At 46.4% G+C, this 23,619-nt stretch overlaps 1 protein-coding gene and 1 long non-coding RNA gene across 3 annotated transcripts in view; one reads left to right on the top strand and one right to left on the bottom strand.

The window, feature by feature from the left end:
- The window catches only part of LRRC46 (leucine rich repeat containing 46), a 67,444-nt gene that overhangs the window by 3,748 nt on the left and 40,077 nt on the right, over positions 1 to 23,619 (top strand). The gene's annotated exons all lie outside the window — the stretch shown is intronic.
- On the bottom strand, positions 4,867 to 8,733 carry LOC135057768 (uncharacterized). The gene is made up of 3 exons (XR_010244353.1): positions 8,634 to 8,733; positions 8,182 to 8,288; positions 4,867 to 5,450 (listed from the first exon to the last, which is right to left on the bottom strand). It is a non-coding gene; the product is annotated as an uncharacterized LOC135057768 (long non-coding RNA).

Here is a 23,619-nt window from a genome sequence, read left to right as displayed (position 1 = left end):
GTGTTGTAGGAAATAACAGCCGCGTTTGACCGATGGTCTATTCATTCGTATTTCTGAACTTTGTCATTCAAACCATTACGAATAGTCCAAACACTGCCGAGATTTGTGCTTAGTGAATTCCCATGTTGGGACTTAAAAAAAACCCCCCACAAATCGGCCAAACTCGATATTTTTAGTAAATTTTGGCCCCGAGTCTAATTCTGTCCTGCATCTTTGATCACTAACAATCAAGCTGCATACGCATTGCGATTTAGAACGCATGTGCAAACTTAAAATGTTGGCCAACTGCTTGCGGCATTAACACTGCATGCGACTCTAGGGTTATTCCATGACAGTTCAACCAGGCATGACACCCACCAACTCATATTTTCATGGTACTTTGTACACTTTATACTACGACATAGCTACTAACCCATGTACATTTTTTCTTCTCTAGGCCTCAGAGTTTTTGCGATATAGGGGGTTAAAGTTTTGAGTATTTGCTGGGAAATGCCACTCCTGATGCTCCGTTTTTGTGAGGTGTATCTGATAACAAATTCACATCTCCGTGCTTAATCCACGTATCACTTTGAAATTTTAACCCTTTGTAAATCAAAATATGAAGTGTCTCTAAAAAAAATGTTTTATAAATATTGCCTGATTCGGAGAGTTCATTATACATTCCTTTACTTCATACTTAATAATTATTTTGGTGCAAAAAAAAAAAGTGGGTTCAATTAGCATTATCACCCTAAGGCAGAGCAGTTATCATGTCCCTCCTTTGTTTAAATTGAACCTTAAAGTATACTTTAAAAGGCTATGAAAGAAAAATAATGGGATTTGATTGCTTGTATGAGTATTTTAATGTTTAATTATGTATAATTTTGCCCGCCAGGGGCGTATTTTCAGATTTCTAATTACATATAGGGGAGTATTCACTAGAGATGTGCACCGGACACTTTTCGGATTTTGGATCTGGATCGCAGTTCGTAGTTTGAATCTGGATTGGTTTTGCCAAAACCACCCTTTCTCTGACGTCCTAAGTGGATGCTGGGACTCCGTAAGGACCATGGGGATTAGCGGCTCCGCAGGAGACTCGGCACAACTAAAGAAAGCTTTAGGACTACCTGGTGTGCACTGGCTCCTCCCACTAAGACCCTCCTCCAGACCTCAGTTAGATTCTTGTGCCCGGCTGAGCTGGATGCACACTAGGGGCTCTCCTGAGCTCCTAGAAAGAAAGTATAAGCTGGGAAGAAAATTTTTTACCTCAGGTTTCCTCACAGCCTAAGAAAGCACTGTATTTTCAGGTACAGTCCTTTCGGCTTCAGAAAAGCAAGCGGGTCAAAAGGCGCTTCCTTTCTGCACAGAGACAAGGGAAGAAGGAAAAAGCTGCACCAGCAGCCAGTTCCCAGGATCAAAAATCTTCCCCCGCTTCCTCTGAGTCCACCGCATGACGTTGGGGCTCCACAGGTGGAGACAGGTGCGGTAGGGGCGCGTCTCGGGAACTTCAGGGACCAGTGGGCTTGCCCACAGGTGGATCCCTAGGTTCTGCAAATAGTATCACAGGGATACAGGCTGGAGTTCGAGGCGACTCCCCCTCGCCGTTACCTCACATCAGCCTTGCCTGCTGCCCTCGGAGAAAGGTAGTACTGGCGGCAATTCACAAGCTGTACTTCCAGCAGGTGAAATCAAGGTACCCCTCCTTCAACAAGGCCGGGGTTACTATTCCAAAATGTTGTGGTACCGAAACCAGACGGTTCGGTGAGACCCATTCTAAAATTGAAAGCCTTGAAAACTTATATACGAAGGTTCAAGTTCAAAATTGGAATCGCTCGGGGCGATTATTGCAAGCCTGGAGAATTTCATGGTATTACTGGACATCAAGGATGCTTACCTGCATGTCCCTATTTACCCTCTTCACCAGGAGTACCTCAAAATTGTGGTACAGGATTGTCATTACCAATTCCAGACGTTGCCGTTGGTCTGTCCCTGGCACCGAGGTATTTACCAAGGTAATGGCCGAAATAATTATCCCGTACTTGGACGATCTCCTTATAAAGGCGAGGTCCAGGGAGCAGTTGTTCGGCGGAGTAGCACTATCCCGGGAAGTGCTACAACAGCACGGCTGGATTCTGAATATTCCAAAGTCGCAGCTGGTTCCTACGACGCGTCTACTGTTCCTGGGTATGGTTCTGGACACAGAACAGGATAAAAAGGGTTTCTCCCGGAGGAGAAGTCCAAGGAGTTGTCGTCTCTAGACAGAGACCTCCTAATACGTATACAGGTGTCGGTGCATCAATGCACGCGAGCCCTGGGAAGGATGGTAGCTTCTTACGAAGAAATTCCATTCGCCAGGTCCCATGCAAGGATTTTCCAGTGGGATCTGTTGGACAAGTGGTCCGGGTCGCATCTTCAGATGCATCGGCGGATAACCCTGTCTCCAAGGGCCAGGGTGTCGCTGTTGTGGTGGCTGCAGAGTGCTCATCTTCTAGGGGGCCGCAGATTCGGCATACAGGACTGGGTCCTGGTGACCACGGATGCCAGCCTTCGAGGCTGGGGGGCAGTCACACAGGGAAGAAACTTCCAAGGCTATGGAAAAGTCAGGAGACTTCCCTACACATAAATATTCTGGAACTAAGGGCCATTTACAATGCCCTAAGTCAGGCTAGACCCCTGCTTCAACACCGGCCGGTGCTGATCCAGTCAGACAACATCACGGCGGTCGCTCATGTAAACCGACAGGGTGGCACAAGAAGCAGGATGGCGATGGCAGAAGCCACAAGGATTCTCCGGTGGGCGGAAAATCATGTGTTAGCACTGTCAGCAGTGTTCATTCCCGGAGTGGACAACTGAGAAGCAGACTATCAGAAGACACGACCTCCACCCGGGAGAGTGGGGACTTCATCCAGAAGTTTTCCAAATGATTGTACACCGTTGGGAAAGGCCACAGGTGGACATGATGGCGTCCCGCCTCAACAAAAAGCTACAAAGATATTGCGCCAGGTCAAGGGACCCTCAGGCGATAGCTGTGGACGCTCTGGTAACACCGTGGGTGTACCAGTCGGTGTATGTGTTCCCTTCTCTGCCTCTCTTACCCAGGGTAATGAGAATAATAAGAAGGAGAGGAGTAAGAACTATACTCATTGTTCCGGGTTGGCCAAGAAAAGCTTGGTAACCAGAACTCCAAGAAATGATCTCAGAGGACCCATGGCCTCTGCCGCTCAGACAGGACCTGCTGCAGCAGGGGGCCTGTCTGTTCCAAGACGTACCGCGGCTACGTTTGACGGCATGGCGGTTGAACGCCGGATCCTGAAGGAAAAGGGCATTCCGGAGGAAGTTATCCCTACGCTATTTAAAGCTAGGAAAGAAGTGAACGCAAACCATTATCACCGCATATGGTGCTGTGAGGCCAGGAAGGCCCCAAAGGAGAAATTTCAGCTAGGTCGATTTCTGCACTTCCTACAGTCAGAGGTGACTATGGGCCTAAAATTGGGTTCCATGAAGATCCAGATTTCGGCTCTATCGATTTTCTTCCAAAATAGAACTGGCTTCACTGCCTGAAGTTCGGACTTTTGTTAAGGGAGTGCTGCATAGTCAGTCCCCGTTTGTGCCTCAAGTGGCACCGTGGGATCTCAACGTGGTGTTGGATTTCCTGAAGTCGCATTGGGTTGAGCCACTTAAATCCGTGGAGCTACAATACCTCACGTGGAAAGTGGTCATGCTGTGGGCCGTGGCGTCGGCCAGGCGTGTATCAGAATTGGCGGCTTTGTCATACAAAAGCCCTTATCTGTATTTTATATGGATAAGGCGGAATTGAGGACTCGTTCCCAATTCCTTCCTAAGGTGGTATCAGTTTTTCATGTGAACCAACCTATTGTGGTGCCTGCGGCTACTTGGGACTTGGAGGATTCCAAGTTACTGGACGTAGTCAGGGCCCTGAAAAGTATATGTTTCCAGGACGGCTGGAGTCAGGAAAACTGACTCGCTATTTATCCTGTATGCACCCAACAAGCTGGGTGCTCCTGCTTCTAAGCAGACTATTGCTCGCTGGATCTGTAGCGCGATTCAACTTGCACATGCTGCGGCTTGACTGCCGCACCCTAAATCTGTAAAAGCCCATTCCACGAGGAAAGTGGGCTCTTCTTGGGCGGCTGCCCGAGGGGTCTCGGCTTTACAACTTTGCCGAGCTGTTACTTGGTCGGGTTCAAACATTTTTGCAACAGTCTACAAGGTTGATACCCTGGCTGAGGAGGACCTAGAGTTTGCTCATTCGGTGCTGCAGAGTCATCCGCACTCTCCCGCCCGTTTGGGAGCTTTGGTATAATCCCCATGGTCCTTACGGAGTCCCAGCATCCACTTAGGACGTCAGAGAAAATAAGATTTTACTCACCGGTAAATCTATTTCTCGTAGTCCGTAGTGGATGCTGGGCGCCCATCCCAAGTGCGGATTGTCTGCAATACTTGTTTATAGTTATTGCCTAACTAAAGGGTTATTGTTGAGCCATCTGTTGAGAGGCTCAGTTATATTTCATACTGTTAACTGGGTATAGTATCACGAGTTATACGGTGTGATTGGTGTGGCTGGTATGAGTCTTACCCGGGATTCAAAATCTTTCCTATTTGTGTCAGCTCTTCTGGGCACAGTATCCTAACTGAGGTCTGGAGGAGGGTCTTAGTGGGAGGAGCCAGTGCACACCAGGTAGTCCTAAAGCTTTCTTTAGTTGTGCCCAGTCTCCTACGGAGCCGCTAATCCCCATGGTCCTTACGGAGTCCCAGCATCCACTACGGACTACGAGAAATAGATTTACCGGTGAGTAAAATCTTATTTTCGCGTTTTGGTTTTGGATCTGGATTTTTAAAAAAAACAACAACATAAAAACCGCTAAAATCACATATTTTTTTTTTTAATCCTACAGTATTATTAACCTCAATAACATTCATTTCCAGTCTATTCTGAACACCTCACAATATTGCTTTTAGGCCAAAAGGTTGCACCGAGGTCGCTGGATGACTAAGATAATCTAGTACCTGTAGGGAAAAAAGCGTTAAATGGAGTCCGTGAAGCTGTGGGTTCCAAGCAACCTGTGGATGAGTCATTAAGGCTGAGGAAAGGCAAAAAAAGAAGAAATTAAGCACTAAAATCTCACAACAACACAACAAAGGTAGCTTCAATCTAAGCACAAGAATCCTTACAGAACAAGAAATAACATTGCTCAACAAAGGCTTAAAGTTTTCAGCACATTCTAATGCTAACCAATTTGATATGTACTGTACATAGATACACAGATTCGTTCGAAAACTCTGCATAAAGAAATTCTTCTCAAAAAAGGAAAATCAAAATTTGGATCAAGATGTAGAAGACAACTTTGTCCATTCCAACTTTAAACCATCTTCAAAGTTCTTCCACTCATACATTAAGGGAGCACCTATAGAAACGTTCCAACGACTGGTGGAGTCAGATCTAAGAAAACCTACAGGTAAAAAAAAAAAGTAATTTAACATCACCAAAAAAGAAAATGAAGCATTAATCAAATTAAAGGAAGACTATTCCATCGTGATCAAGCCAGCAGACAAAGGCGGAAGCCTTTTTATTATGGATAAAGACACATCAAGCGGAGGTTGATAATCTATTAGATGATACTGCCACCTATTGTCTCCTAGAAGGAAACCCAACACATGTATATCAGAGAGAACTAAAATAATTATTGGATGAAGGATTGGAGATTGGGATCCTGACAAGAAAAGAATATGATTTCTTATATACAGAATTTCCGAAGATACCCACCTTTTACCAACTTCCGAAATTACACAAGAATATAGACAACCCCCCTGGACGTCCCATCAGATCTGGGACAAATTCACTGTCAGCTAATATCTTGAAATATGTGGATTCATTCCTCCAAGACATAGTGATTATACAACAAAGTTATTTAAGAGATACCATCAACATACTTCAAATATTAGAAACCTTGGTCTGGCAAGAAGATTACATCTTATGTACAAACGACGTAAAATCTTTGTAGACATGTATAGATCATGAGAAAGGTTGTGACGCTACGAGATACTTCCTTTCAGCGGATTCCCATTTGCCAAATGCACAGATAAATTATATAATGAGTTGTGTCAGCTTTATACTACACCACAATTTCTTTTGGGACCAAGGAAGATGCTATAATCAAGTGAAAGGGACCGCTATGGGAAGTTCATTCGCACCGAGTTATGCCAATCTTTTTGTGGCAAAATGGGAAGAAGAGACAATCTGGCACAACAACCCATATGACAAATACTTGCTAACACGGAAAAGATATATAGATGACCTGTTTTTCTTATGGAATGGAGCAGAAGAAATCCTGTTGGAATTCCTTACATACATTAACAAGAACAATTATGGGTTAGAGTTCACATCAACAACCAGCAAACAAATGGTCATTTATTTAGATCTAGAAATATACATAGAAAATAACATGATCAACACAATGACTCATACCAAAAATGTTAGTTCTAACAATATGCTGCTGACAAACAGCAACCATCAAAAAATGTGAATAAAAAAAATATACCAGGCGGTCAGTTTTTACGAGTGAAGCGTAATTGTTCAAATACAGAAACATTTCTTCAACAAGCCCGGGACATGAAAGAATAAATTATACATAAAGGATACAAAGAAAAAGAATTACAGCAACATATTAAAAGAACAAATAACCTGGATAGAAAACAACTAATACAGTACAAACCAGTGGCGTAAGTTCGTCCCAGTCGCCCGGAGGCATGATAAATGTTGGTGCCCCCCTACATATACACATACACACACATACCATATGTAGCTATCCGGCACTAAGGGTGAACAGTAGCAGCGTGCTCAGGTACCTTTCCCAGTAGTAATATAGATACACATACAAAGTGGACGCACACCAAGTCAGTTATTACAATAAAACAGACACCAGCATACCATTATAGTACACCTACAGTGCTCCCTCACCCGCCAGCAGGTCTCGATGGAGATGCTTTGGCGCAGTGGTGTGCCGATATAATTAGTGTTCACTGTAGGATTTTTTTTACGGCAGGGTGCTGATCACGGGGAGGGATGGGCAAACTTAGGTACATACTATAATGCTTGGTGCTCCCATACCTATGGGCCAAAACATGGACAGTGCGCGCCGAAGGCGCGCTCCAAAAATCTAGCGGCGTTGTTTCATAATAGGGGCCAAACACTTTATTACAACACGGTGGTGCACCTAATACACATTGCACCAGATAGAACCTCCTACACACTGCGACAGATAGAGCACGTTATACACATTGCACCAGGTAGAGAGCACTGAGGCACACTGCACCAGGTAGAGAGCACTGAGGCACACTGCACCAGGTAGAGAGCACTGAGGCACACTGCACCAGGTAGAGAGCACTGAGGCACACTGCACCAGGTAGAGAGCACTGAGGCACACTGCACCAGGTAGAGAGCACTGAGACACACTGCACCAGGTAGAGAGCACTGAGACACACTGCACCAGGTAGAGAGCACTGAGGCACACTGCACCAGGTAGAGAGCACTGAGACACACTGCACCAGGTAGAGAGCACTGAGGCACACTGCACCAGGTAGAGAGCACTGAGGCACACTGCACCAGGTAGAGAGCACTGAGACACACTGCACCAGGTAGAGAGCACTGAGGCACACTGCACCAGGTAGAGAGCACTGAGGCACACTGCACCAGGTAGAGAGCACTGAGGCACACTGCACCAGGTAGAGAGCACTGAGGCACACTGCACCAGGTAGAGAGCACTGAGACACACTGCACCAGGTAGAGAGCACTGAGACACACTGCACCAGGTAGAGAGCACTGAGACACACTGCACCAGGTAGAGAGCACTGAGGCACACTGCACCAGGTAGAGAGCACTGAGACACACTGCACCAGGTAGAGAGCACTGAGGCACACTGCACCAGGTAGAGAGCACTGAGGCACACTGCACCAGGTAGAGAGCACTGAGACACACTGCACCAGGTAGAGAGCACTGAGGCACACTGCACCAGGTAGAGAGCACTGAGGCACACGGCACCAGGTAGAGAGCACTGAGGCACACTGCACCAGGTAGAGAGCACTGAGGCACACTGCACCAGGTAGAGAGCACTGAGATTGAAGTTTACAGCTGCAAAATACTTACAAGGTTAATTTAGCCCAGGGGGACTCTCATGTGCTTACCGGGTCCGGCGGCGCACGGCTGGGTCTGGCGGCGTGGCGGGGTACGGCAGGCAGAAAACGGCGGGTTGGTAGGGCGCACAAAAACGGGCAGGGTGGGATTCATCTGTCTAAAAAAAGGTGCAGACACCTAGCGTGAACACTAGATATATATATAAAAAAAACACAAACGCCTCATTCACTTAAACACACACACACACACGTCTCTTTCACTTACACACACAAGTCTCTCTTACATACACATGCCTCCCACTTACACACACATACATGCCTCTCACTTACATACACATGTCTCTCACTTACACACACACACACATCACTCACACACATGCCTTTTACTTGAATGCACAACTTTCATTAAAAACACACACACACCTCACTTAAAAACAAGCACACACAAAACACAGTGCTTCCCCCCAAATACACCTCTCCCCTACCCCCCACACAGTGTCTACCTTTGGCTTTCATCATCAGGCTGACGGAGCAGAGAGCTTCCCTCGGCTGGCTAGAAGAGGAGCTGTGCTCTGGAGCTCCCCCTAGCTGCAGCCAGTGCCATCTCTCCCTACAGGAGGCAGCTTCCGTGTCAGTGACTGCTCCTCCGTCCACAATAGCAGCGCAGTTCTCAGGCTGCGGGAGACAGTGGAGGAGATGCGCCCCCTTGTGGTCAGGAGCCCGGCGGCAGCCGACTCCACTGCCTCCCACAGTTCCGCCCCTGGCACTGAGGCACACTGCACCAGGTAGAGAGCACTGAGACACACTGCACCAGGTAGAGAGCACTGAGGCACACTGCACCAGGTAGAGAGCACTGAGGCACACTGCACCAGGTAGAGAGCACTGAGACACACTGCACCAGGTAGAGAGCACTGAGGCACACTGCACCAGGTAGAGAGCACTGAGGCACACGGCACCAGGTAGAGAGCACTGAGGCACACTGCACCAGGTAGAGAGCACTGAGGCACACTGCACCAGGTAGAGAGCACTGAGATTGAAGTTTACAGCTGCAAAATACTTACAAGGTTAATTTAGCCCAGGGGGACTCTCATGTGCTTACCGGGTCCGGCGGCGCACGGCTGGGTCTGGCGGCGTGGCGGGGTACGGCAGGCAGAAAACGGCGGGTTGGTAGGGCGCACAAAAACGGGCAGGGTGGGATTCATCTGTCTAAAAAAAGGTGCAGACACCTAGCGTGAACACTAGATATATATATAAAAAAAACACAAACGCCTCATTCACTTAAACACACACACACACGTCTCTTTCACTTACACACACAAGTCTCTCTTACATACACATGCCTCCCACTTACACACACATACATGCCTCTCACTTACATACACATGTCTCTCACTTACACACACATCACTCACACACATGCCTTTTACTTGAATGCACAACTTTCATTAAAAACACACACACACCTCACTTAAAAACAAGCACACACAAAACACAGTGCTTCCCCCCAAATACACCTCTCCCCTACCCCCCACACAGTGTCTACCTTTGGCTTTCATCATCAGGCTGACGGAGCAGAGAGCTTCCCTCGGCTGGCTAGAAGAGGAGCTGTGCTCTGGAGCTCCCCCTAGCTGCAGCCAGTGCCATCTCTCCCTACAGGAGGCAGCTTCCGTGTCAGTGACTGCTCCTCCGTCCACAATAGCAGCGCAGTTCTCAGGCTGCGGGAGACAGTGGAGGAGATGCGCCCCCTTGTGGTCAGGAGCCCGGCGGCAGCCGACTCCACTGCCTCCCACAGTTCCGCCCCTGGTACAAACAAAGAAATCCAATTACAAGACCAAAAGGTTAGTTTCATCACTCAACAAAACAGCCAATATTCAGCGCTACAAACAATACTAACCAAACACTGACATATTTTGCATCTAGATAAACAATTAGCTCCCTTTATAGAAAAAAAACAAGGATTGTTTACAAAAGAGCATCTAATTTAAAACATGAACTGGTAAGGAGTCCTATCAGGGATGTTAAAGTAACAAGAACATCAGAAAGAAAAGGTTATTTCTTCTGTTTGAACTGTCCTGCCTGCAAAATAACAAAAAAAGCAAGAACACAGCCTTTATCCTCTCTTTGCTGTAATGTAACAAAAAAAAAAAAAATACACAATAAAAGACTATTTCCTGTGAAACTGAAGGGGTAATTTATTTGCTACAATGTCCATGCGGTCTACAATATATAGGACAAACTAAAATAAAAATAAAAAAAAAAGAATCACAGAACACATCTATAATATAAGAAGAAATAGATTACAAACCCACAGTGCCTCTAAACATTTCCAGGAGAAACACAATTAAGAACCCAGAAGGTATGCTATTCATGGGAATCCAAAAGGTTATCCCTAATTGGAGAGGAGGGGATTTCCCTCAGGAGTTGAAAAAAACGGAATCCAAATGGATTTACTATTTACATACTTTGTAACCTAATGGACTAAATATCGATTTCGATTTTAACTTTTTTTTTTTTTTTAATAACAAAAACCTTTTTACTATTTCACATATTTTGAAAACCTTATTTTTATTAATGCAGTACGGATTTTTTTTTTAAATTAATTAATGTTTAATTGAAAACAATTTTAATCCAATTTATCAACAAAGATTTTTAAATAAAAAGGACCACCCCAAGACCAGCATCAACCTTGAGAAAGGGCCGGATCGCCCGAAACGCATTGGTGCAGCGTGCATACGCTGTGACAGAGTGCTGGGAACGTAGAGAAGCAGACAGCAGTGACGGTAACAGCAAGCGCCGCCAGGCATACAGACGGACGCGCCGCATTAGAAGTTACCAGTCGGAGGAACTAAAACCCGTCAGGTAGAGATAGGGAAAGTTAGAATTTCCACTGTATGCCTTAATGACTCGTCCACAGGTTCCTTGGAACCCACAGCTTCACAGATTCCATTTAACCCTTTCAACAAAAGGGTTGTAAACATTTACTAACACCATTTTTTTCCTACAGGTGCTGGCGTTCATAACATTTATCAAATTTTCCTTTTTTATGTCTTTTTTCTTTTTTTTTAATCAGCGCTCCTTTGTGATTTTTTTTTTTTAATGCATGACAATTTTATTGGAGCAGCTTATACACACAATTAGCACAGTGAATTCATTTTCCTTATACTCTTGACTAAGCTAAGCGACACAAGTGGGTGGCACAAACACCTGGCCCATCTAGAAGTGGCACTGCTGTGGCAGACAGGATGGCAGTTTTAAAAACTAGGCGCCAAAGAGCACATAATGCAAAGAAAAAAAGGAGGCGCAAGATGGAACTGTCCTTGGGCCCTCCCACCCACCGTTATGTTGTTCAAACAGGACATACACAGTTTAATAAACCCATCATTTCAGCGAAAGGTGGTCCCCCTAGAAAAGCTTGACAAGTTCTCCAAATCATAGCTAGCTACAAACATACCACCTCCATATTTGATGACTTTTCACATTATGAGAAGAGGCAAGAAGAAAAGGACAGTGTCAAGAAGGTGATTAAAAATGACAGAGGCACACGCAATCAGGAACAACACACAGGCTTTCACCTCCACTCCTGTCTTGGTGTTAAACAGAAAGGACTTTAACCAAGCAAATATATAATTACCACATTACTGGACAAACTGAAAAACTAGGGGCTAAAGCCTCCAAATTTGTACCCACATCTCCATTTTCAGGGATTACGATAATCTTGGATTTAATGCTGGGATGCAAACTGTTGTATACCATAGGATCAAGATTGGATATATTCCCCTCCACGGAGTCTGGAGATTTATTTTGTGAAAATCTGGTGGGTTTCTTTTTTTCCATATTTTAATTGCATTTTTATTTACATATTTTGTGGCAGATGCCTTATTTTAAGTTTCCACAGCTCCCAGTTACACGCATTTGAGCATACCTGTGTGTCCCAGTTACACGCATGTGAGCATAGTCATAGGTGTGCGCAGGGGGGGGGGTGCCTGGTGCGCACAGGCACCCCCTAATGTCCGGCACCCCAATCTCACATGCCTGATGCAGCAATCGCCGAGCAGGCAGATTACTGTCCCCTCTGCGCTGCACCCTGTCAGGACTGCACTACTGACCGGACGCCTGGGTTAATCAAGGGTGCCACTGCCACCGGCTTTCAAATTCCCAGCTCCACCTCCACGTACAAAAACAGTGTGATGTTACGTAAGGAAGACAAGTTCAATACTGGCAGGCGGTCAGCAGCAGCATTGACACGTCACTCGTTTTTCCAGCAGCAGCAGTAACTAGTCTGCGACTGTCAGTGTCAGTGAGTGACTGCAGCTTGCAGGGGAAAGAGAGGGGGAGCCAGACCAGGCTGAGGACGAGTACTGTAATTGCAGTGAGTGCCATCAGGGGTGTTTGTTTCGTGCACACCACAACATATGACAATGTATCTGCTTTATTAGGATTGGTACAAGGGTGGATATTTTATATGCGTTGACCATCAATAGATGGTGCTAGACACGCCCAAAAGGCGGTGCTAGACACACTCCTCCGACGGTGCACCCCCTAATCAAATGTGCTGCGCACGCCAGTGATAGCGGTGTGTCTTATTTTATTCAAATAAAGCAGCCCCTTAGATATTTTAGTAGCCCCTCGTGAGCCCCCACAGCATCACCGGATTGGACAAGTTGAGTTCAGGTGGGTTCAGTACAGTACTAAGCAGAACTTTGCAGTGATTTTTTTTTTTCTGTTATTGAGCCCCCGCCCTAGTGGAGCTTACCACTCGAGTCCAAAGTCATTTCATATTACAAGTAGGACTGTGGGAGGAAGCAGTGCTAACCTTTGTGCCACCAGCATGCCTCAGCCTGGCAAGCAAGACATCTTACTGGCTAGAAGTCACCATGAGACTCCATACTGGGCCCTTATTCAGTAACTGTTTGTGCCTCACAGGAGCTCCTGTCCCATCTAGTGCTGCAGTGCAATGGAAAGCTGATGCAATGCAAGATCACTGAAACTCTGTTCTTCTAACACCGCAAGGTCTTGCGATAACCCTACGCAGCCCTTATATTGTACAATTATTAAGGAGAAAACGTTTACAAAATAAAGGAAAAGAACCCTGTACAACAAGTGCACATCTTGTGAATAATCCCAAAATGTGGAACATTAATAAATCAAAATTAAGGTTGAGTAACTGCAGCCATTCATTTGAGTCCCTAACATGAAATAATTGAGAAGAACCTCTCTCTGATGCTGGGTACACAGTGCTTACTAGAAGATATATCTACTAGAAGTGAGCGGGTTCAGACAGGGTACCCCTGGAATTATACGGCAGCGCCTCTGGACTTATACAGCAGATAGGCAGCACCCCTGGACTTATACAGCATAGGCAGCACCCCTGGAGAATAGCACTGCAGACAGGCAGCAGCACCCCTGGACTTAAACGGCAGTGGGGCAGCACCCCTGGACTGATAGGGCAGAGGGGAAGCACCCCATATAGGGCAGCAGCCCTGGAATTATGTGGCAGACAAAGAAAAGATCTGCAAGATGGAATTGTCCTTGGGCCCTCCCACCCATCCTTATATTGTATAAACAGGACATGCACACTTTAACAAACCAATCATTTCAGAGACAGGGTCTGCCTCATGACTGGCTGAAATGATTGGTTTGTTTGGGCCCCCACAAAAAAGAAAAGCAATTAATCTCTCCTTGCACAAACTGGCTCTACAGAGGCAAGCTGTCGTCCTCATCCTCCGATTCCTCACCCCCTTCAGTGTATACATCCTCACAGAGAACTAATTCCACACTGAAGAGGTGGATTTCTTTTTTGGTAATTTGCCCAGGCATGACAATGGGCTTTTTCATCCCATGGCCAACAACTGTCTCCACTTGTGCCTTATTCAAACAAACCACATCACCGTCAGAATCCTCATCGTCAACTTCCTCCTCAGCGCCAGCTATACCAATATCCTCCTCATCCTGGTGTACTTCTACAGTGACATCCTCAATCTCGATATCAGCAACTGGACTGGTGGTGCTCCTCCCAGCACTTGCAGTGGGAGCGCAAATGGTGGTAGGAGCCTCCTCTTCCCATACAGTCTTGGGAAGGTCAGTCCTAGAAATTGCAACCATGGACACACTTGGACTCTCCTTGGGGATTTATGATGTTTCTGAACGCAGTTGTTTCTTATGCTTTAACAAGCTTTATTTTTTAATATTTTGAGAGGGAGGAGGGCTTCCATCTTCATGAGAAGCTGGACCACCAGTCATGAACATAGGCCAAGGCATTAGCCTCTCCTTGCCACTTTGTGTCGTGAATGGCATATTGCCAATTTTACGTTTCTCATCAGATAATTTCTTTTTTTTGGTTCTTAATTCTTGCTTCTAGAATTTTACATGCTCAGTATGACATTGGGCATTGGCCTTAGCAGACGACGTTGATGGAATTGCATTGTCGATGTCATGACTGGTGGCAGTAGCAGCTTCAGTACTAGTACTAGGAAGTGAAAGTGGTTCCTGATCTTTCACTATTTTTTCCTCCAAATGTTTGTTCTCTATTTCACAGGACAGCGCCCCTTTATTATTACAGCACACAGAACGGTGCCCCTTTATTTTTGCAGCAAACAGAACAGTGCCCCTTTATATTTACAACACCCCTGTATTTTCACAGCATTCAGGACAAGGCCAAAGCACCCCTGTATTTTTACAGTATACAGGACAGGGCCAGTGTTACTTTATACCCCTTTCACACCACAAACCCGGGTTCGACCTGGTATTTTGAATCCGTGTCCGACCCTTTCACACTACACTTTCAACCCGGTTATTGCAAGGTTTAACTGAACCCGGGTAACCAATTAAAACACCATGAATGTCATTTTAAATTGACTTTTTTTGGCTCAGAAAGATGAGGTGTCGGAAGGGGACAAAAGGAGAGGGTGGGTACAGCTCACAGCATTGTAGGAATCATGGCTAACAGCTATGTTTTTATACACAATTGCATCTTTAACTGTTCCAGTAACATACCTCCCAACTGTCCCATTTTTCACGGGACAGTCCCTTTTTTTGGGACTGTCCCACCCACGGGCCGCAGTGTCCCACGGTGGGGGGGGGGGGTAGGGGGCCCAGTTCGGAGGCTCCTGTCACTTCTGTTCTGCTTAGCAGAGCAGCGGTGAATAGACACTGTGCGCACGCGCACAGCGTCTATTCACAGGTGACAGAGGGGGCATTCCAGCAGCTCATAGCGCTGGGCATGCCCCCTCAGTGACGGTACAAGGGAGCGTGACTCGTGACTGCAGCTCTACCACTAGACCATGCCCTTTTCATATAGGTCACGTCCCCTTTTTGGGCGCGCATGCGTGTGACGCGCCCCAAGGTCCCTCTTTGTACTTTTAATAAGTAGGGAGGTATGCAGTAAGCTGCCTAGCAATCTCCGCCTCACCCCTAATTCTTAACAGCTCTAATTCTTAATGCCCTCTGTTCTCTCCTGTGTAGCAGGGGTCAGGCTGCTGACATCATCAAGGCACACAAAGAACAGCCAATCAGCACTTTTACATGAACGCAGGGTTGAATAACCTGGGTTGGACACTTTAGAGTGCACATTGACCCGGGTCCAACCATTGTATAACACTGCTTTTATACCGGGTTGAAATGCAGGGTTACTCGACCGGGGATATTCAAAAGTGGTGCTTTTAGACCACCTTGACCCGGGTCGAGCTGGCTCAACCTGGCAATATCCCGGGATATATTTGCAGTGTGAAAGGGGTATAATTTTTACAACACCCCTGTATTTTTACAGCATACAGGACAGGGACACAGCACCCCTGTATTTTCACAACACCCCTGTATTTTTACAGCGCACAGGAACAGTGTTCCTTTATTTTTAAACCTCCCCTCTGTATTTTTACAACATACAGGGCTACAGCACCCCTGTATTTTAACAACCCCTGTATTTTTACAGCATACAGGACAGTGCCAGTGTTCCTTTATTTTACAACACCCCGGTATTTTTACAGGACAGGGACACAGCACCCCTTGTATTTTTACAACACCCCTGTATTTTTACAGCATACAGGACAGGGACACAGCACCCCGTGTATTTTTACAACACCCCTGTATTTTTACAGCATACAGGACAGTGCCAGTGTTCCTTTATTTTACAACACCCCTGTATTTTTACAGCATACAGGACAGGGACACAGCACCCCTTGTATTTTTACAACACCCCTGTATTTTTACAGCATACAGGACAGTGCCAGTGTTCCTTTATTTTACAACACCCCTGTATTTTTACAGCATACAGGACAGGGACACAGCACCCCTTGTATTTTTACAACACCCCTGTATTTTTACAGCATACAGGACAGTGCCAGTGTTGCTTTATTTTACAACACCCCTGTATTTTTACAGGACAGGGACACAGCACCCCTGTATTTTTACAACACTTCTGTACAGCATGCAGGACAGGGCCAGTGTTCCTTTATTTTTACTACAGGGGTATTTACTGCACACAGAACAGTGCCCCTGTACAGCACAGGACTGCAGCACCCCAAACAGCACAGGACATCCCAGAACAGCAACCCTGTACAGGACAGCAGCACCCCTAACAGCACAGGACACTACCCTAGAACAGCACAGGACAGCAGCACCCCTAACAGTACAGTGCACCACCCCAGAACAGCACAGATCAGCAGCACCCCTAACAGCACAGTACACCACCCCAGAACAGGACAGCAGCACCTCTGTACGCCACCACCCACAGACAGAGGTCTGTCTCCCTCACTCTACAACTCCAGAGTGAAAACAGCAGCAACACTTATATATAGAATACAAAACCCATGAGAATCCGACAGCAGGATGATGACATTTTGCCTCGTTCTGGGATCAGAGTCTGGCGGGAAGTCCCGAGCCTGACTCAGTTCCCGGCTTCGAACATGAAGTTCGGATCTCAAAGATCCAAACCCGCTCATCTCTACTAATACAGTTAGCTGCAATAACCCGTTTTTCTCATACGTCCTAGAGGATGCTGGGGTCCACTTCGTGACCATGGGGTATAGACTGTTCCGCAGGAGCCATGGGCACTCTTAAGACTTTTCAATGGGTGTGAACTGGCTCCTCCCTCTATGCCCCTCCTCCAGACCTCAATTTTAGAAATGTACCCAGGCAGACTGGATGCACTCCAGAGGAGCTCTACTGAGCTACTCTGAAAAGACTTATGTTAGGTTTTTTATTTTCAGGGAGAACTGCTGGCAACAGTCTCCCTGCTTCGTGGGACTGAGGGGGCAGAAGTAGGAACCAACTTCCTGAAGAGTTTCATGGCTCTGCTTCTGGCTGACAGGGCACCATTAGCTCCTGAAGGGTACTGAACGCTAGCCGTGTCTAGATGCTCACTCCCACAGCACGCCGTCACCCCCCTCACAGAGCCAGAAGTCAGAAGACAGGTGAGTGTAAGAAGATAGATCTTCAATCAAGTAAAGTGACGGCTGAGGTACGGCGAGGTTGGCGGGAGCGCAGCGCGCCATTGCTGCCCACACACACAGGCACCGCAGGGTGCAGGGCGCGGCGGGGGGCGCCCTGGGCAGCAAAATACCCATAAAAAATGGCTAAAAGGGGGCATAAGATGCCCAGGCACAGCCCTACCCCCGCCAGTATAAATATTATAAAAACTCTGAGGTAAAAACGCGCCATTGCGGGGGCGGAGCTTCTTCCTCAGGCAGCCAGCACACTGCTCAGCTCCATTTTCTCTCTCTCCTCGGGCTGCAGAGACATCGCTGGTCCTCCTCCACTTCTGACTACAAGTATCAGGGTGCAAAACAGGGGGGGGGGGGCACAAGCGAATTTGGTGCTTTACAAGTGTGTTTACTGTGTAAAACAGTGCTGCATGTCAGTGGACATTTTGTGTTCACAGGCATTATATACTGGTGCTGGGGTTGTGAACTGGCTGCTCCTAAACGGTGTCCATCTGACAGATTTTACTGTGGGTCTGTCCCCTATAAGTCCCAGTGTGTCTGTGTCTGTGTGTGTTGTGCACATGTGTAAGACATGTCAGAGGCAGGGAGCTCTTCACCGGAGGAAGCCATTTTAGGGACACAGACAATGTGGTGGCGCTACCGACACACCAAGAGCCTGCATGGGTGAAAGAAATACGTGATAGTATGCATCATATCAATAGGAGGTTAGTTAAGTCTGAATCTCATGCAGAATGGTGGAGAAAGTCTGTGGAAGATGTGATTTTTCAGGGTTCTGTTCTTCCACCCACAGGCGACTCCTCTGGGTCACATAAGAGACCGTTTGCAAATATTGTAAATACCGACACAGACACTGATTCCTGTGTCGACGATAGTGACTCCAGGGAAATAGATCATAAATTGGCGAAAAATATACAATATATGATTGTGGCTATAAGAGAAGTTCTGGAGGTTACCGAATCCACTCCTGTACCTCAGGAAAAGGCCTATTTCTATAAAGAGAAGAAATCTAAGGTCACTTTCCCTCCTTCCCACGAGCTAAATACTCTCTTTGAAGGGGTGTGGGTGAATCCTGAAAGAAATTTCGTATTCCCAAGAGGATTCAGATGGCTTATCCTTTCCCTGCAGAGGACAGGAAAAAGTGGGTCACCCCCGGTGTTAGACAGTGCACTGTCCAGGTTGACAAAGAAAGTAATTCTCCCTGCACCTGGGACGGCTTCACTAAAGGACCCGGTAGACCGCAAAACGGAGACTACATTAAAATCCATTTATGTTGCCAATGGTACGCTGCTCAGGTCCACAATTGCTTGCGCGTAGATGAGTCGCGCTATTGAAAAATGGTCAGAAAGCTTGTCATCAGAAATTAACACGATTGATAAAGATGAGATACTCCTTAAGTTAGGGAATATCAAAGATGCTGCCGCATACATGCTAGAGGCGATGAAAGATATTGGACTCTTGGGTTCAACAGCCGCTACCATGGCAGTATCGGCTAGGCGGGCGTTGTGGATTCGCCAGTGGAACGCGGATGCAGATTCCAAAAAGAATATGGAGGCTCTCCTGTATAAAGGTGAGGCCTTATTTGGTGATGGACTGGATGCGTTAGTCTCAACGGCTACCGCAGGTAAGTCGACTTTTTTGCCTTCTGCTCCTGCACCAGCAAAAAAGACATATCACTCTCACATGCAGTCCTTTCGGCCCAATAAATACAAAAAGGCCAAAGGTTCTCCCTTCTTTGCAGGTAGGGGAAGGGGAAAGGGAAAGAAGTCCTCCATGACTTCAGGATCCCAGGAGCAGAAGTCAACCCCTACTATTGCCAAATCTACAGCATGACACTGGGGCTCCCTTGCGGGAGGCCGCTCGGGTGGGGGCACCTCTCAAACTGTTCAGTCAAGGTTGGATTCAATCTGGCCTGGATCCCTGGGTTTTACAAATAGTGTCCCAGGGGTACAAGCTGGAGTTTCAAGACGTTCCCCCATGCCGATTTTTCAAATTGACCTTGCCAGCTTCTCTTCCAGAAAGAGAGGCAGTAACGACGGCGATTCAAAAATTGTCAGGATCAGGTCATCGTCCTGGTACCTGTGTCACAGCAAGGGGAGGGGTTTTATTCAAGCCTCTTAGTAGTTCCGAAGCCGGACGGCGCGGTCAGACCAATTTTGAACCTAAAAAATCTGAATCTCTACTTGAAAAGGTTCAAGTTCAAAATGAAATCACTGAGGGCAGTGATTTCCAGTCTGGAAGAGGGGGACTACATGGTGTCAGTAGACATAAAAGATGCTTACCTGCATGTTCCCATTTATGCTCCTCACCAGGCTTATCTGAGATTCGCGGTTCAGGATTGCCATTACCAATTCCAGACGTTGCCTTTCGGTCTCTCCACGGCGCCGAGGGTATTCACCAAGGTGATGGCGGAAATGATGGTCCTCCTTCGTCAAAAAGGAGTCAGTATAATCCCTTATCTGGACGGTCTCCTGATAAAGGTGAGATCCAGGGAGCAGTTGCTACAAAACATCACACTCTCCCTGGTCATACTCCAACAACACGGTTGGATCATACATTTCCCAAAGTCACAGTTGAATCCGACGACAAGATTGGCTTTTCTCAGAATGATTCTGGACACAGAGGTTCAGAGAGTATTTCTTCCGGTGGAAAAGGCTCTGGAAATCCAGAACCTGGTGAAACAGAAATTAAAGCCAACAAGTGTGTCGACCCATCAGTGCATTCGGTTGTTGGGGAAGATGGTGGAGGCTTACGAGGCCATACAGTTTGGCAGGTTCCATGCCAGAGCATTCCAGTGGGACCTGTTGGACAAGTGGTCGGGTTCCCACTTACACATGCACTGGAAGATAATCCTGTCGTCGAAAGCCAGGATTTCGCTCCTGTGGTGGCTACACAGTTCCCACCTACTAGAGGGACGCAGGTTCGGGATTCAGGACTGGCTCCTGGTAACCACGGATGCAAGTCTCCGAGGCTGGGGAGCTGTCACTCAGGGGGAAAGCTTCCAAGGAAAATGGTCATGTCAGGAAGCCTGCCTTCACATAAACATGCTGAAATTGAGAGCCATTTACAACAGCCTTCATTAGGCGGTACATCTTTTTCAAGATCATCCCGTCCAGATCCAGTCGGACAATATAACAGCAGTCGCGTACATAAACAGGCAGGGTAGAACGAAAAGCAGAGCGGCAATGGTAGAGGTGACAGATCCTCCTCTGGGCAGAAAGACATGTACAGGCTCTGTCGGCAATTTTCATTCCGGGAGTAGACAACTGGGAAGCAGACTTCCTCAGCAGACACGATCTCCATGCAGGAGAGTGGGGCCTCCACCAAGAAGTCTTCGCAGAGGTGACAAGTCTTTGGGGAATTCCTCAAATAGACATGATGGCGTCTCGTCTCAACAGGAAGCTTCAGAGATATTGTTCCAGGTCGAGAGACCCTCAAGCAATAGCAGTGGATGCGCTGGTGGCCCAGTGGGTATTCAGGTCGGTGTATGTCTTCCCTCCACTTCCGCTGATCCTAAAAGCTCTCAAGATAATAAGAAGGACAAGAGTTCGTGCAATCTTCATTGCCCCAGACTGGCCAAGGAAGGCTTGATACACAGATCTTCAGGAGTTGCTCATAGAAGAGCCTCGGCCTCTTCCTCTTCGCGAGGACCTGCTACAGTAGGGGCCGTGCGTGTATCAAGACTTACCGCGGCTACGTTTGACGGCATGGCTGTTGAGCGCAGGATCCTAGCCCGGCGCTCAACATCCAGCCTCCATTTGTGCCTCCAGTGGCACCATGGGACCTTAACGTGGTGTTGCAGTTCCTTAAATCGGATTGGTTTGAACCTCTACAAGAGAGATAGAGTTAAAGTTTCTCACTTGGAAAGGGGTGATGCTTTTGGCTTTGGCATCCGCAAGGCGGGTGTCTGAATTGGGGGCCTTGTCTCACAAGAGCCCTTATCTGATCTTCCATGAAGATAGAGCAGAGTTGAGAACTCGCCAACATTTTCTTCCAAAGGTGGTTTCATCTTTCCACATAAACCAACCTATTGTGGTGCCAGTGGCTACTGACACCTTCACTGAGTCAAAGTCTCTTGATGTGGTGAGGGCTTTGAAGATTTATGTTGCTAGAACAGCTAGGATATGGAAAACAGAGGCTCTGTTTGTCCTGTATGCTCCCAACAAAATTGGGTGTCCTGCTTCCAAGCAGACTATTGCACGCTGGATCAGAGGAACGATTCAGCATGCTCATTCTACGGCTGGTTTGCCGTTACCTAAGTCGGTGAAGGCCCATTCTACTAGGAAGGTGGGCTCATCCTGGTCGGCTGCCCAGGGGGTCTCGGCATTACAACTCTGCCGAGCAGCTACTTGGTCAGGGTCAAACACATTTGCAAAAGTTCTACAAGTTTGACACCTTGGCCGATGAGGACCTCAAGTTCGGTCAATCGGTGCTGCAGGGTCATCCGCACTCTCCCGCCCGTACTGGAGCTTTGGTATAAACCCCATGGTCATGAAGTGTACCCCAGCATCCTCTAGGACGTATGAGAAACCAGGATTTTAATACCTACCGGTAAATCCTTTTCTTAATAGGATGCTGGGCACCCGTCTTGTGTTGAAGGCCATGTGTGCGGCACGGTTGCGGTGTGAGCTGGTATGTATCTCATCATTAGTTTTAAAGTAAATCCTATCCTCGAAATGTCCGTCTCCCTGGGCACAGTTCCTATAACTGAGGTCTGGAGGAGGGGCATAGAGGGAGGAGCCAGTTCACACCCATTGAAAAGTCTTAAGAGTGCCCATGGCTCCTGCGGAACCGTCTATACCCCATGGTCATGAAGTGGACCCCAGCATCCTCTATGGACTAGGAGAAAAGGATTTACCGGTAGGTATTAATTATTGCGTGAAAAAAAGCGATTTTACTGCAAATCATGCAAGACCCCTATTCAATTAGCTGCAATAATTTATTGTGGAAAATTTTACTGTGAAGTTCACTTCACCTACTCTGAACAGGTGCAAAGTTGTGGAAAATCTCTATTTTAAAAGGTAAAAATGTCAGGATTTGATTCAGAACCCACTGGGAACCAATTCGCCCCCCCCCCCTCCTCCCGCCCCCGCAGTGACCAAGTAGGCGCTTTGACGGTTTTAATTTGTAGCTGCCAATAATGACATGTAATTTTTTGGGTGAAAAAGTGCAAAGTGAATGAATTAAGGGTTCAGTGTATGGGACAGGTAGATTGGGGTGCTTTGAGTGGGTCAAATGTTTTTAAGCTTGAAGGTGTGAGTAGTCAGTCTTTTTCCACTTTTTTTTTTTTTAACATCTCCTTAAATGACCCAAATATAAACTTATACCCATTTTTATATACACAAAATTTAATGAGAGCACTTATTTTGCTAGAATAGAAAATAGCTTTTAGAATTTTTTTTCCATTTAAAAAAAAAATGCATATAAAAGCAATTTGACTCAATTTAAGTACCCCAAATCTATTTTAATATGACCTCTAATATACTTATTTACTGTTATCCTATGTTTGCCATTTTTTGGGCTAGAGGCTGATTTCCCCATTTTCACTGTAACATTTTTTGCACAAATCCTGTTTTCACAATTTTGGAATTGAATAGGTGCGAAATCAAAAATCATGAAAACAGGATTTGCTTGAAAATCCATGCAGTTAAAAGTGTAGGTGAAAATGGGGAAATCAGCCTGTACCCCCAAAAATGCAAAACCAACATTGGATAACAGTATAGAAGTGTATTAGAGGTCATATTAAATAGATAATAGATCTTTTTATGTATAATATAGCGAGTAGCTTCCCCAATTTTATTACCGTGGTGCACATTACCAAAAAAATCCATACATACTATCCAGTGTACGGCACTCAGTAGTGTCTTGCAATAATTGCTGACAAACAGAGGGAAAGACATACATCACTAATACTAGGTCCTATGCTGTTGGTGTTTATCCATTGAAAACACATGATATTCACTTAAAAGTATACTATTAATAGGATCCTTTCAGTACTACAAAGCCAATTTTGGGGAATCCTTGTGCTCTTTTGAAGAATAACAATCCATAAGTG

This window comes from Pseudophryne corroboree, chromosome 3, assembly GCF_028390025.1.
Source record: "Pseudophryne corroboree isolate aPseCor3 chromosome 3, aPseCor3.hap2, whole genome shotgun sequence".
Classification (NCBI taxonomy): domain Eukaryota; kingdom Metazoa; phylum Chordata; class Amphibia; order Anura; family Myobatrachidae; genus Pseudophryne; species Pseudophryne corroboree.
Note: the sequence above shows the minus strand (reverse complement) of the source record. Positions and strands in the feature narration are given on the sequence as shown.